Below are 14,199 nucleotides of genomic sequence, written 5' to 3' on the forward strand. Positions count from 1 at the left end.
TTCCTTTATGTTTTGAGGGTCTTGGGAATTGGTTGGGAAGGAGGGAGTTAATGGACCTCAGGGAGAGTTGTGTGATACTCGACAGGTAAGGTAAGGCCCAGATGAAGCTCAGTGCATGAGTAAGGGAAATTGAACGTAATTATATGACATTTGATTGCACTGGTTAGGTCCATTGTGGTAAATGGATGGTGGCAGTACAAACATGAGAAAGGTAATTAGAAAGGTAAAGTAAATGGATTTTAGGCATCAGATGCCTTAGCTATGTTGGGAACCATTGTTCTCAATGTTGTGCATGCTGTGAATGGATACAGGGAGTTCTATTAACCTTAACCTTATGCTATTTGGTAATCATATTGTGATCATGATTATGATGATGTCTATATAAGTATACATGTATGTATGCATGTCATTGTCTAACAGGATTGTCATAAATCATGATTGTTTAAAGCTAATATTTATATGTATATATGTATTTATGTATGTCATTCCTTGATGAGATCATGATTGTTTTATGCTAACGTTTATATATATGTATGTATCTAGTATCTATGTCAGTGTTTGGCAGGGTTGTCAGGGATCATTCAATGGAGGAATGATTTCTTATGCAAGTGAACGGCATGAAAGAGGTTCCTAGTCTTATGGGGAATCAAGTAGGAAGAATAGCTTTGAAAAATTTATGAGGTCATTATCATGTGGATATGAGTTTATATTATGTTTTTATACTATGCCTATGTTTACTTTATGGATTGGTTATGCTGAGAGATACATCAACCGAATGAAAACAGTGTGATCCGCGACATGCTAGGATAAGCATGCATGACAGAGAGACATTGGAAGAAAAGTTTCTTGGTAGATATAGTGTGTTTTTGGATATGAAGTGTTATTGTTGTGTACTAAGTCACCAGGTTTGTGTTCTTTTTCGAGTTTGGCGACCTTGAAATTAGAATAAAGTTCGGCACCTAAAATTTTACCGATAAAGTTCGACATAAAATTAGACACATAGAAATTTGAAAAAAAAATTGTGTGTGTGTGTATATATATATATATATATATATATATATATATATATATATATATATATATATACATACATAATCAATTTAAAGTCAAATTCAAATTCCATAATGCACATTGTAAACACATAAGACTATTTCTCAAACATTTAAATGATTTCCACATAATTTTATAAACCATGAAATTAGTGCCAATAAAGAACCAACTTACACACATGTAACATACTAAACAAGGTGAGAAATTCATCATAGACATTTGCACCCATATCAAATTCAACAAAACCATGGGCCATATCAGATTTCATACAATTAAAAACAATTTGATAAGTATTCAAAATATATAAACTCAAAAGTTTCAAGTAGCTTGCCAGTTTTAGAAAATTGTTCATGCAAAAAGTAAACTAGAAATCAAAAACAGGAACACAAGTTTTATTCTTGATGTTCTTGTGGCCCACTTGTTATATCAAAAAGTTTTATATCATCAAGAGTAGGAGGAGCTCTGAATCCGCTAGATGCTTCAGCATCAAATTCATCACTCAATTTCCTGTCAATGTCACTATCAATGTACAAATCAGCTTCATCCATTGATGCATTTAGAATAGGATCGATCCACAGAGTAGAGGAATTGGATAGCTCTTTAGTCACATTTTTCGAAGCCAACTGCAAGTTACTACGAACATAAACAAGATCTTATATTCTTCTAGATAACAATCTATTTCTTTTTTTGGAATGACTGTGGTCAAAGGAACTCCAATTCCTTTCACATGTTGATGGACTTGATCCCTGGATTAAGATACGAATTGCACAATTTTGCAATTCTGGTGCCACTGAACCATAAAATTCCCACCATACTACTAGACCACTTATGCTCCTATCATACTTTACTGATTGTGTTCCAAATAACCCTTATTCTAACCTGTATGCCCTCAACTGACTTCTGATCAAACCTGCAATTTCTGGATCTAGATTTAGCTTCCCAATAACCTGGATAAGTCCATTCCTGACTTCTTCATCCCTATGTCTTGATAACCCAAACAATCTAGGATCCAAATAGCATGCTACCACATGTAATGGACTATGCATCATCTTCCATCTTTGATCAATTAAATCCCATATCTCCTGGTAATCAACTTCCACATTATTAAAAGCACTTGCAATGGTCTTTTTGCAACGATTAATGCTTTCATAAACAAAACTCTTTTTGCAATGATCAATGCGTTCATAAACAAAACCCATACAAGGTTTGTCACCATCAACCATGCGGAGCACATTAACAGTTGGGCCACATATTTTTGAAACCTTGTTTGCATTTTCCCAAAAGCCGTTAATGAGCACTATTTGTTCAACATTTTTCCCCTTAGTTTCTTTTGAAAGGATAGATCTCTCCCACTCAGTATTGCAAAAAACAGCTCTTAGGTTCACTTTTTCCTTAGCAACTCTTTTCATAGTAATATAAAAAGTGGAAAATCTTGTATCACCAGGACTCAACAACTCTTTTGATGCATTCTTCCTATATATGCTTAAATTGAGACGATGGTTGATGATGAATTTTGCAATTGTTTTGGCTCTTCGGATTGTCTCATTGACCCAAGGAAAGAAATTTGGCTAAGTCATGCAACATTAAATCCAAGTAGTGAGCTACACAAGGGGTACAATAAATGTGATTATACTTTTCCATAATTAGCTTCCCTGCACCAACACAATTTGATGCATTATTTGTAATAACATGGACCACATTTTCCTCCCCAACCTCTTGAATCGCTTCATCCAAAATTCCAAAAATAAATTCTGATGTCTTCACTTGATCCATTGCATTTACTGCCTTCAAGAAAATTACCCCTTGAAGACTATAAACAAGCACATTGATCAATGGACGATAACACAAATCTGACCAACCATCGCTCAAATTTGTGCATCATGTAAGCTTCCAAGACTCTTTAATCTGAAACAACTTTTCTGTCACTCTGTCTTTTGTTTTCTTTAGCAAAGTTGTCCTTAAAGCTTCAGATCTAGGAGGAACATAGCCCTTCCCCAAATCAATGGCCTTTTTAATTACATTTTTAAAATATGGACTCCTCGCCACATTAAAGGGAATTCCACATGCATAAAATAATTCTGCAACTGCATCATCAACTTCTTGTTTCTCAACAGGTTTCCAGAATTGATTTAATATTTTGGCTCCACCTGTTTTTACTTGAGTAGAACTTGATCCACCAATGGTTGAGATTAAATTAATGGTGTTGGAGGAAAACATAGAATTCTCCCTCTCAATTCCCTGCCTTTTATTTTCCCTTTTCTCCTTTTCCATCTTTGAAGTGAAATAGTCTTTCTCCACTGTGGTTTTTTGTTCATCAGAGATCTTAGTGCAACCTTCAACACCACCTCCACTTCCATTGCTAATACTGAGAAAGTGATCCATTGCTCTAGTTAAAGAGCTAGTGAATTGATGTGCACACAGCAGACACAAAAGATTTTCCCCCTCTTTTTTGACAAAATTTCATGCTACAACAATTGATTTTGGGGGTGCCATTGAAATTTGAAGGTTCTGAACTTCTGATTGTTGAACACTGAGGTGAAGGCTTGAAGCCTGAAATGTACGCAATTTTTTTTTAAGTTACATTTTAATTAGTTTTATATTTTTTTTGCAGAATGAAATTATGAAAGTTTGAAACTATAATTTATAAAATAAATTTAAAGAGTTTGGATCTCTCAGGCTTTAGCCTGAGAGTCCAGACACTATATTAAAAAAACTAGTAAATTGTAATTTGTGAGTTACTGATAAATTGTATTTAACTCATAAAACTAGTAAATTGTATTGAACTGATAAAAAAAATGTGTATTTTAATTTTTGACTTACTTGGAGGCTGGAGTTTAGACAGTGCAACTTGCTGGAGTCTGCTTGAAGGCTTGTTGCGGCTGCTTGAAGGCCGCTTACTGCTCTATCAAAACTGCAACCCTCAATAGAACTCTGAATTATCTCCAAGTGTGAGTCGCTACCTTCTGAGGTTAGAACTTGGCCATAGAGATTAATCCTTCAAAACCCTTATGCTGCCTCATGAATGCCATTTGTAGTCCCTGTCCAATAGAGTCTCAACGTGTCTATGCATGCACGATGCAGGAGAAGGCAGTGGCTAGAGCTGTTTATAAACAAAAAAAAAAACAAACATTGATAAATTGTATGTGTGCAATGTCGAGCTGTAGTCTGCACTGTGTATGCATGTAGTGTGGCGGCTGGCCAAGCTGTGTATGTCGGCGTGCTGCACTGGTCACTTGTAGGTTGTGTATGCTAGCGCCGAGACTCAAAAACTTGTCAAAAACCCTTTGAAAACTCGCGGAGAGTTGTGTATGTTGTGCACTGGTCACGATCATGTTTTGACTTTTATGGTCATGGTTTTGAAAACAGAACCCATGAGCCACAAGTTGGAACAAAACCAAACCCATGGGCCTGCAAACAACGAAACTCTTTTTTTTTTTTAATTTTTAAATAGCGAAAAGGCTTGCATAAAATTCATTTTTTTAAAACAGAGAAAAAAACAAACCTAAACAAATTTAATGGCATTTTTTATTAGAGTTCGGAATTTTGTTCGTGTTTGGAATTTTATTCGAGTTCAACATTTTGTTCGGCGAACTTGAACGAATAAATTCGAATTTGGTTGAAGTTCGGCGAATTTCGAATTTATTCATTCAAGTTTGTCGAACCCAGTGACTAAGGTTGTGCATATGTTATGCATATTGTATATTCAATGATTATACCTATGGTGTTGTGTGCATGTTGTACACGTGGTGCTATGTACATATGGTGTTGTCTGCATGATTGTACATGTGATGTTATGTGCATATGGTGCTATCTACATGTGGTGCTGTGTGCAGGTGCTGTTGTGTTCATGTCGTGCATGTGGTGCTGTGTACATGTGGTGTCGTGTAGATGTCGTGCATGTGGGGTTGTGTACATGTGGTATTGTGTACACATTTTATAGGTGGTGCAGTGTACATGCAGCGTTGTGTATACGTTATGATGGTGGTGTTGTGTACATGTGATGTTGTGCACTCGTTGTGCAGGTGTTGTTGTGTACATGTTGTACATATGGTACTGGTGTCCATGTGGTATTGTGTGCAATATTTATAAAGATCCATAGACAATATGATTATTAGTTGATTGAAGCAAATGTGTAGAAGTGTATGTGGTTATTGTAAATACCATAATAAGCTATGTTATAAATCTCCAATAAATGGTATGTTTTTCATGGTTCAACGGTGGCCATTGTAAATACTACAACGAACTGTGTTATTAAGCTCCATGGGCAGTATGTTTTTCTTTGCAAAGGTCTTGGTGGTTGTAAGTGTCATTGAACACCAAGGAGGGTGTTCTCCTAAAGGGGAGGGTTCTGTAATAGCCCTCATAAAAATTCATGTAAAAAAAATATAAGACCAAGGTCATGAGATACATATTTCAAGTTGAATGGTAGGAAAAAAATCCTAATAGGGGTTCATTTAGATTATTATGGCTAAAGGAAAATGAGAAAGACAATGAAAAAAGCTTTGGAAAAAAAAATGATATTTTTAGCAATTTATTTATGAAAATAAAAGAAATTAAGAAAAAATGAAAGTGAAAAATCACACAATGCATATGACAAATGGAATGAGTATAAGCAATAGGGGAAAATATGATCTGTATCTCGATCCGCAAACATCATTTTATCACGCCATTCCATTCTCTGCTCAGTGGAGATGAAATGAAGGAAGACACTGCGCAAACGTAATGGCTTCTGTAAGCAAGCTTGAAAACGTGGGATGACATCTATCTTTTAAAATTCGTTTTACATTCTATTCTATATAGGTAACATGAAGTCGCGGGAATTCTAAAATCCTTTTCTAATAAAAAAATACATTTATCTAAAATCCTTTTTTAATTGTCTCCCGTGGATTAAACTTGATAGTTACCGATTCACCATGTGGTTAACGGAGTTACTTTTTTTTTTTTTTTTTGTAAGCTTCGGTAGGACCCTCTCATTTTCAACTTTTTACAACCTCTGCAGGATTCGAACTTGGGTGGGGGTTGTGAAAGCCATCTGCCCCAGCCATTACATCATGCACGTCATGTGCTCGGAGTTACTTTTTTATATTCAGGCATACTACCCTTATTAATGAAAGAGGATCCCGTCAACACCTTATAAAAGAAAAGTTTTGATGAGTTATTGCTAAGGCCGGTTGTTAGCTAAGTTACTGAAAATGATTGAAAGGTTTAAAAAGAGTCGTGAAAGAGAAGGGGTATATTCCACTGAGGTAGTCCATATAGGCGCCTTAAATGGCCTGTAAAGTATTAAACATGCACTTTCAAACTTCAAGCAAATTGGTTTGAGGAATGTCATGTAAAGTATTAAATATGCTTTTTCAAACCATAAACAAATTGGTTTGAGGAATGGCATGTAAAGTACTAAACATGATTGCATTTTCCAACTTTAAACAAATTGGTTTGAATTTTCACGAATTATATAGTGTTATCGAATCATCATTTTTTCATTTTTTTTGAAATTGTTGGTTTTAATTATCAAATAAAATTTTAAAATAGAAAAATATACAATGGGAAGAACATAGAAAGAATTTTTCTTGGATTTCAATTTTAAAATAGAAAAAAATACAATGAGAAGAACACACAAAGATTTTCTCTTGGATCTCAAAATTAGAACTATTAGATTGATTTTTATTATGTTCCTTTCAATGTTACAATATATATATATATATATATATATATATATATATATATATATATATATATATATATATCGAAATATTCATAAACCCTCAATCCATTAACCCTGAATTAGAACATAACAATGTTACAATACACATATATACATGCCAAAATATTCATAAACCCTCAATCCATTAACCTTGAATTAGAACATAACAATGTTATAATTAATACATATATATATATATATATATATATATATATATATATATATATATATGAAAATATTCATAAACCCTTAATCTATTAACCCTGTACTAAAACATAACCATAGTTCCCTTAACCAGATCTACAAAATACCATAAAAAAAGAATCATCATGCCCAAAACTATGTGAAAATCTCATGCACAAAGCCATGGGTAGGTACGTCCACCATATTTGGGTCTGCCCCCATTATTTGTTTTGGATTGTGCACGGAAAGCTACCACCCCTTACAAAACCCCCAATAGGGGAGCTTCTGCGCCCTATGACCTCGTTGTGCTAATGTACAACAATTCTGGATTGTGCACGGAAAACTACCACCCCTTACAAAACCCGATAGAGGAGCTTTTGCCCCCTAGGACCTCTTTATACTAATGTACAACAACACATTAAGCTAGACATAAAAAGAATATAACATGTACTAAACATAAATTTAGTAAGTATAACTGAATTACTCAGTAAATCGTTATCCCAAACTTCTTTATAAAAGACCAAACAATTAACTTCTCAGCAATCAAATTCTAAAATATACCATAACATAAAGATATCCCTACTAAATAAATTTTACAAAGCTAAATTTTAAGTTAAAATTCATTGGCTTTATATTTAAGCATGTCCATCGATCTTTTGTATTATTCGCATAACACCCTGTGTCACTCTATTAGAAAGTTTCTGTAAATGTTCCAGTGACGAATCTAGTGCACGTCTTATTTCCAAATGCGAAATTATTTATTAATGTCGATAATTATTATAATTATAAAGTATAATGTATCTATCTCTGAAAAAGTCCAGGGAAACTCTGATACAATTCATACAATTTTCCTCCGTAAGTACTACTTTGCTTCTTTGACCTTTCTCTTTTAACAAAATCTTATTTTATGACTGTAGAAAACGATATTGCTATTGTTACTTACAAAGTCAAAGGGAACGCCCAATCGAATATATTTATTGATATGTCCAATATCGAACTCTTTATCCATAAAATAATACTGATTATTCTTTAAATATGAAAAATTATGAGATTATTGAAATATATTATTATGTAATTTATGTTCGTTTGATTATTTTTAATTATTCTGATTTAATTATTTGTAAGGTTAGATTGTATTAAACTCAAAGGTGGTGTATTGATTACGTCAGGTTTATTTTTAAAAAATAATGTTCAAATAAAAAATAAATAATATATAAATTTTAATATTGTAAAATTTCCAAGAAATAGAATATAAATAATAGCAAAATATTACAATATTTCATTTTTTAACAATTTAATTTTATAGATAATTCAAGCACGACAGATATTAAACAATTTAGTTATGCTATAACAAAAACTGGCGTAATAGTAAGAAAATAATGTATAGATTGAGCTTTCAAAGTTTAGGGTATATACCCCACTCATTATCTAGGATAAAAAAAATTAAACAAAATATAAAGAGTGTTGGAAATGAGAATAAATAAATAGGGACAAAGAGTTATAGAGAGATTTTAATCAAAATTAATAAAATAATAAATAAATTAAAGATGGAAAAAAATTAACAATTAGAAGAAAATGAGAATGAGTTCAAATAAAAGTGATGAAAATAACTCAAGGATAAAAGTTAAACAAAAAATAAAAAAATAAGGCGCAAACTAAGGGACAAAGAATTAGAAGAAAGATAATGAGAAAGAGTTTAAGACAACTTAATTAATTTATTAATTATAGATAAAGATATAAATTAAATAAAAAATATTAAAAAGACCTAAGAATAAAATGAAAGAATGGATATATAATTAAAGAACAACTGAAGAGAGAGATGTTTTTTTTTTTTTTGAAGAGAATAGGGGAAAGTAATAGAATAAGAGATGCAAGGGTGAAGGAGGAGGATACAAAAAAAAAAGGGTCAAGGGAGAAGGAGGGAAAGAAAGAAAACTAAGGAAATTATTGATTGAAGTGGCAAATCATAGGTTTCCAAGAATGACTGAGTTTGTATCCATATTCATGATTGAAATTATTTGGGTGTTTTTTAATATCAACAACTTCTTAGATAAGTGGTATAGAAGGGTTCTAAAGTAAATATTTTAGTATCACCGAGGCAAATTAGGTGGTTAGATTTATTTGAATGTTCCTTGATGGTTGATTTGGTAAAGCGATTATGATTGGTGTCATCAACATATTCTTTGAGGAAAGTTTGGAAGGATCCACCTATTTAGACAATATAGGATTTTCCACAAGACCAAGATATTTGATAAACAACTGAGCCAAGCATATGATATGTTCTATCTTTAATAAGTTTTAATAGGTGCTCGAGGGTTTTATAAGGATTAAACGAAGTTTAAATAATCTTTTTAGAAAGAATTTTGGATATACAAACATTGGTACCATGTATGTAGGGAAAAGAGATGCAAGCTATGGGCGAGGGTGGGGGCGCAAAGAGATTGAGTATTTGGGTTAATAATTACAGTTTAGCTTAAAGGCTCTATGAATTTATGAGGAGTAAACACTAGTTCTCAAGGCATTAGATAATTGGGATTTTCATTGAGCAATGAATTGGGGCATAGAGATTCATTGCGCTCTAATGAATAGGGTTTGTAGAACATTGGATTTTTGCGCATGATGGTGAGGACTATGGGTATGAAGGTATTTGTCAATATGGGTCTTTTTTTCGATAAACTTGGTGTGTAAGGGTACCATGAACTTGATGGGAGATAAAAATGTCATGGAAGGGAAGGGAATTGTCATTCTATATTTCCATGGTAAATTGGATGTGGGGAGAATTGATGTTGAGATGGTTTAGGAAGGAACTAAGGGCAGGAAGGTTATGAGGCCAAATGACAAAAGTGTCTTCAACATAACAATACTAACACATGGGCTTAAAGGAAGAACTTTTAGGAGCTAATTCTTCAAATTTTTCCATCAAGATGTTATCTATAACAGGGGATAATGAGGAACCCATATTTGTGCCTTCATTTTGTTCATATAAGGTACCTTTTAATATATAAAAAAGGAAAAGGAGAGGCAAATGTTGCTGAGATTAAGAGTTGCAAAGTCTACAAGATTGGAAATGATGTTATGAGCCTCATGGACATGAATTTTAGTGAATAAAGAAACTACATAAAAGATAACCATAATTTCATTCGGATCAAGGACAAAGTGATGGGGTTTTAGGATAAAATCAATGGAGTATTTGATAAAGGAGGAGGAATTTCCTATAAAGGGTTAGAGTTTGGAGTCTAAGAAATGAGAAAGTGCATGAATAGGAGCATTAATAACTTTGTTTATTGTATGAAAGGGGATATGATTTTTATGGATTTTGGGTTTACCATAGATCTTAGGGGTTTGTAGAGTGTGGGGAATTAATTGTTTTTGGGAATTGGAATCTAAAGAGGAGGATTTGATACTTTGGTGATCAAATTATTAATGGTGTTGATGGAGTTCTTGGGGAGAGGCCTATAAGACGGGGAAGATAAGAGGTCAAAGATTTTGGATTCATAATCACATGTGTTCATGGGAACCATAGCATTTCCTTTATCAACTTTGAGCAAGATGATAACAAAGTTATCATGGAGGAAATTGATGGATAAAAGCTCATCTTTAGGAAGATTATGCTCAAGGGGTCTGGACGTTCGAAGAATTCTACAACAATCTTGCCAAAAAAAATTAGCCTTACGTGGGGGATGTTGTTTTTCCATGACAGTAGAGAATCTAGGTTAGGGTCTTAGAATCTTTGACACTACAAAATCAAATGCTACAACAAACTACTTTTCACAATGGAATATAAATACCAATAAATCAACATGTGCACAAATACACAATCTTTTACAATTTTTCAATAACCCAACTTCGTTATATTATCAAACTATAATGCAACATTATAGGGCTCTCGTACTATGAATCATGGCCCTCTATAATCACGGATACAAGAATAAAAAACAGGGTTTGGTGTCAACAACTATGACAACCAATCTACCTTGAACAAGATACAATTGACCGACTAGTTGATGTAGCATGCCTCACAACTCCGCTTACTCATACCCTGAATACAAATGTTGGTCCTTCTGCTCCCAATTTGCAGCTCTACCTATATCAATGGATTGTGCTCCTTTAGGTCACTGAACATGACTCCCAAACTGCCCTCTAGTGGATCATTAGTTCATTAATGAATCAACACATATGGTCTTCTTGTGAGTTGTCCACAAATCCTTAACTACCCATAATGTCTCTTCAACTCTTAGGGGCTTATTCACTCTATTTCCTTCTTGTGTTTCTCTAATGAGGAAAACTTAGGGCATGGATGGTTGCCCTCTATCACTGTAAGATGTCCTTCTCTTAAGCAAACTTTGGTTTGAGACTTCCTTTCTTTATCCTTCAAAGGCTAGTCCTTGAGCATCACACAATTTTCCCTCTCCTAGCAGACCTAATGTCCTTCTTAAGTTTGCACTTAAGGCCTCTTTGGACATCTACTTGTTGCCCTCCTAACATCCATAAGATTCCCAACCAATCTTTCTCCAACCTGGACTCTATGCACTAGCAAAACATCAATTCAAAAATGGTAAACATACCTTGTTCCTCAGAATAATTATGCTCTTCTTGATCTCAGCCTCTATGCACATTTCTATGATTTTGAACCTGTTGTTAGGGATGACTATAACTATTGTTACAACTCCACACTTGTCCTAAAATCTCCTGAAAATGACTACGACTAGCCTTCCTCTGCAAGTGCCTTCCTTCACTGGCCATGTTTCAACTCATTGTTCCACCTTTTATGCCCTCCAAAAGATACCTACAGGAGCTTGGCCTATACTAGGGAAATCATAGAAGGTTTTTTTAGTTGTGTGTTATGTTCTTTCCACAACTAGTCGCATGTGCAGGGGGTTTCAAGGGGGTGGTAGCCCCTCTACACGGGGTCTAGGGCAACGACCTCGAATTTTTTTTGGACCCTCTATTAGGTGGTCAGACCTACCTATGGTTTTGTGCATGGGTTTTGCACATGGTTTTGGGTATGATGGTTTTCTACCCATGGTATTTTATAGATCTAGTCTTGGGAACTAAGGTTATGTTCTAATCCAGGGTTAATGGATTGGGGTTTATGAATGCTTCGACATGTATATATATGTATTGTAACACTGAAAGGAACATAATGAAAAATCAATCTGGTAGTCCCAATTTTGGAATCCAGGGGAAAATCTCTTGTGTATATCTGTATTATGTTTTGTGTTCTCACCATTGTTTATTTTCTGTTTTTAAAATTCATCTGTTGGTAATTTTTGTACAAGATTAAAACCTACATTTGGTATGAGAGTTGTTTTAGCTTCAAGGGGACTCCTTTGCTACTGAGGGGTTTTAGCTTGGGCCTGTGGTATACTCTATGCAGTGGGAGATCTACGGGATCTATTCTTGCGTTGAAAGAAGATGGCGAGCACTGGAAAGATAGAGATCGAAAAATTTAATGGTCCAAGTTTTGAGTTGTGGACACTCAATATGGGGGATTCGCTGGTGGATAAATATTAGTGGATCACGATAGATCCAGGTACTAAACCAACAACAATGTTAGATGAAGGCTAAATGAAGTTGGATCGGAAAGAAAAGAGCACAATACGATTGTGTATCTCAGATTTAGTATTGTTAAATGTATCAAGAGAAGCTACGACGAAGGCTTTTTGGTACAAGTTAGGGAATTTGTACCAATCTAAATCTCTGGTGAACAAATTGTTCCTATGGAAAAAGTTTTATAACCTGAGGATGACCGATGGAGACTCAGTGAAAGAGAATTTGGGTGCCTTTAATATTGTGCTAAGCCATTTTTTATCTGTTGATATTAAAATTTCAAATGAAGATAAGTGCATTAGTTTGCTATATTATCTACCAGATTCATGGGCTAGTCTAGTTGTTTATTAGGTAGCAATACAACTACCTTGAAGTTTGATGAAATAGTCTGATCCTTGCTATCGGAGGAGATGAGACGAAAAAATATGGAGGGCCAGAATAAAGATGCCTTTTATGTATGAGGACGGTCCCATAACTTAAACAAAAATAAGTCCTCGAGTGGGAGATCTAAATCTCCAGGAAAACCTATAAAGATGTTCTGGAAATGTGGAAAGGAAGGGAACTTCAAAAAGGATTGTAGATCTAAAGCTCCTTAGAAAGGAAAGGGATTTGATGATGCTCCTTCCGTAGAGGCGAAAACCACCACAGATGAAGGTGGGGATGTGTACTTGGTTTCTTCTTCAATTACACATGTAGATTATGAGGCATGGTTGATTGACTCACGTGCATCCTTTCACTTCACTCCTGAGAGGGAGTGGTTCGACGAGTGTGAGAAATATGATGGTGGTGATGTCTTCTTAGGGAATGATAGGAAGGCTAGAATCGCTGGACACAGAAAATTCAAGTTGAAGTTGTAAGGTGGAAGGATTATAACACTTTCGGGTGTTCTACATATTCCTGCATTGGGCAGAAATCTAATTTCTATAAGCAAGATGGATGATGCAGGTGCAAAAACAGTGTTCGAGAAAGATACCTACAAGATGGCTCAGGGAGCACTAGTTTTGATGTGGGAAGTTTGAATTGTAACTCTGTACAAGCTTTTGAGTAGCATTGTTATTAGTGGGTGCAACAATTTTTTTGTTCCTGAAAGTGAAGCATACAATCTAGGGGTCTCTGGAGAAAATACTATGTTATGGCATCAAAGGCTTGGACATATTGGAGAGAAGGGCCTTCAAATACTTCATGGTAATGGTATGGTAGAAGGTATGTCTAATTTCTCTTTAGATTTTGATTTCTATGAACATTGTGTATATGGGAAGTAGAATCAGGTGAGTTTCCCCTCTGGTGCTAAGAGGGTGAAAGGGTTATTAGAGCTTATGCATAGTGATGTGTTTAGACCTGTGCTGGTTCCATCATTGGGTAATTCTATGTAATATATATCATTTATAGATGACTTCTCAAGGAATACATGGATATATTTCCTCAGGAAGAAATCTAAAGTCTTTGATAGGTTTAAATAATTTAAGGCTCTCGTGGAAAACCAGACAGATAAGAAGATAAAGGTACCAAGGACAGATAATGGTGGAGAGTTTTGCAAGAAGGACTTTGAAGAGTTCTGTAAGAAGTGTGGTATAGCACGATAGAAGACTACTCCATACCCACCTTAGAAAATGGAGTTGCAAAAAGAATGATCATGATGTTGATGGAAAAGGGAAGAAGCATGCTCAATGGTGCTGAGTTAGGACAAGAATTCTGGGCAGAGGCGGGTCAGA

This window comes from Pinus tabuliformis, chromosome 5_2, assembly GCF_031772625.1.
Source record: "Pinus tabuliformis cultivar Carrire ecotype Pingquan chromosome 5_2, CPIR1, whole genome shotgun sequence".
Lineage (NCBI taxonomy): Eukaryota > Viridiplantae > Streptophyta > Pinopsida > Pinales > Pinaceae > Pinus > Pinus tabuliformis.